General features: G+C 39.6%; 1 long non-coding RNA gene across 1 annotated transcript; it reads left to right on the top strand.

The window, feature by feature from the left end:
• The first annotated feature begins 445 nt into the window (after positions 1-445).
• On the top strand, positions 446-1,877 carry LOC103471476 (uncharacterized). Its single transcript, XR_534649.2, has 3 exons — positions 446-636; positions 730-904; positions 1,363-1,877. It is a non-coding gene; the product is annotated as an uncharacterized LOC103471476 (long non-coding RNA).
• The last annotated feature ends 598 nt before the right edge of the window (positions 1,878-2,475 follow it).

The following is a 2,475-nucleotide window of genomic DNA, read 5'->3' as shown; positions in this document are numbered from 1 at the left end:
TTTTTATTTTAAAGAAATATGTGTCGCTTAGCAATAGGGGAGCCAAAACAAACAAGAAGTCTGATCCATAGCGAAAACAACAAGACAACATCTGTTGCCTGCAACCCAAGTATGGATTTAATTACACTTTTATCATATTCTTCCCAGAAATTCTCCAAGCTCAATTTCCTCTGAAGCCTAAAATGAAAAAAAGTCTTTAATACATCAGGACACTGTCATGTAACCCCAGAAACATTTCTAAAGTGTCTATTGACATCATATCAATGTCTATTGACATCTATATGATATCTATTGACACTAGGGTCTAGTGGCCCCTAGTGCCCCTCAAATTAGGGCCACTAGGGGCCACTAGGGACACTAGCTTTATTCCCCTAAAGCTAGTGGCTGGCTTCCCTACCTTTAGGGAAAGCCAGCCACAATTATCATATTTACAGCCTTAATTCCAATTAAATTAATCAGTTTTCTTCTATAATTCAGACATCTACTTGGTAAAAAGTAAAAAAAAAAGAAGAAATCAAGGATTCCCTCTCCACTGCAATACACAGTGATCCTACCAAGGTGTTCCCAGGCCAGACAGTATGGCTTTTGGAAAGTTCCAGGTCTTTCCTGTGGTCTCACTAAAGCAGAACATAAAAAGTAGGTGTCCAGAAGAAATCCTGACTTCTTTCAATGTGGAGGCAGCAAGAGTTAACTCTGAGGTTCACAACCCATTTCGCTCTCTGTCATAAGAGACTGGGCCAACTCCCTACTGCAGACGAAGCATTAATCTGTCTATCCATCTCATCAATCGGTCTATCCATCTTCAGGTGGATAAAGACGAAGAGAGTCATGGAGGAATTGAGCCAATCTCCACCATTGAGTGGGACTGAGGTGCAGCACATCCTGCAAGATCTGCAGTCACATAGTAGGCAACCCAAATCGTAGAATCTCCAGAACAGGGCCTTTTTTGTTGTGCACAAAAGTACTGACAACTACACCACCATGCAACCCTGTGCTGATTTGTAGGGTCATTAGTAGTTTCAGTGTGAAATATGTATTGTTTGAGTTTTAGGTAACTCAAAAAGGCTGAAAACTATAAGGATTTAGATAGAAAAAAAATTAAACATCTATTTTCTGAATTAACAAATCAGATCAGGAACAAGTATTTACTAAAAATCTTTTCTTGGTTCAGTTTTTTATTTTTATTTAATTTTTTTTTATGACTGTCATTTGAAACCAAGAATATTTTTCCTGTCCTGAAAACATAGTTATTTGCTTTTGATCTATTGTATTGCGTTCCATGTTTTGAATTTGAGGTCAGTAACCAGGATTTGCTACACAGAAATGTGACCGTGACCAACTCCTTGTTTTCTGTGTCTGCAGAACCTAAAGTCTCCAGACTGTCAAAGTGGTTTAGACTGAGGTGGCCACTCAGGTTGAACTGTTTGGATTTTCTCACGCTGATCTGTAATCTGCTCCACAATGACCTGCAGACTATTTATAGAGCTGTCAGGGCCTGAGTTTATATTGGGATCTGCAGCCGGTCTGTACAGTACTGCACCCTGACAAAGTTTGAACATTATCGCCCCCCCGCCTCCCAAACTCCGCCTCTCCCACACACACTCGGACGGCATCAAGGCTGGAATGTGAATTTGTGTGTATTTTTAGCATGTTGTCGTCGTCGTGGCAGAATCAGGAGTAGCAGTTGTTGTTTTCAGCGTCACATGAAGTTTCCATCCAACAACAGCTGCTTCATTTTTTGTGATGGTTGCTGTAAAGCTCCACCCACACCGACCTCATCATCCAGGGTTTAACTGCCGTCTGCTTTACGTTAGAAACATCAAGCACAACTGCATCCAACTGCTTTCAAATCTAATAAAAATGTAACAAAATTGGTCTTGCAGTCTGACAAGAGCACTTTGGTAAGAAACTAGCAGATAAACATGAGATTATACGCAGATTTAATTGTCATGTTCGTGAGTGAAGATTACATAAGTATTCATGTGATAGTACCCACAATATCCCTGCTCTGTTGTCTATTTTAACACAAAAACATTTCCTGTGCTCAGAAAACTCTCCTGAAAATATTCAGTGTTCCTACTACTACCCAGTGTGGGATTGGGATTATATTGAAATAATATCATCCCAGGATAAAGACTGCTGGTCTAGACAGAGCTCATTGAGGGATTTTGCAATAAATAAGTTCCTATGCTAAACCAGGGCTGTTAGTTCAGGGTTCTTTGCCTGTGTTTCTAATTTGTTCCATATAAATATATCAAAAATATTAAATTAGTTCCCCAAATGGAGAGAACCAGCTCATTTGCATGCCATTTCACATCTTAAGAGAATCACAGTTCAAGGAGACAGAGATCACTGGATTTGTCTTCTAGAGTTTAGTTTTAAGTGGAAAGTGCTGTTTGTGAATGTTATCCCCTTCAGTATTTAAGCAGGAGTTCCCCATAGTGTTTTGGTCAGGATTTGTAAACACAAACCAGT

This window comes from Poecilia reticulata, chromosome 10, assembly GCF_904066995.2.
Source record: "Poecilia reticulata chromosome 10, P_reticulata-male-v2, whole genome shotgun sequence".
Classification (NCBI taxonomy): domain Eukaryota; kingdom Metazoa; phylum Chordata; class Actinopteri; order Cyprinodontiformes; family Poeciliidae; genus Poecilia; species Poecilia reticulata.
The sequence above is the reverse complement of the archived record's forward strand: the minus strand, read 5'-3'. Positions and strand labels throughout refer to the sequence as shown.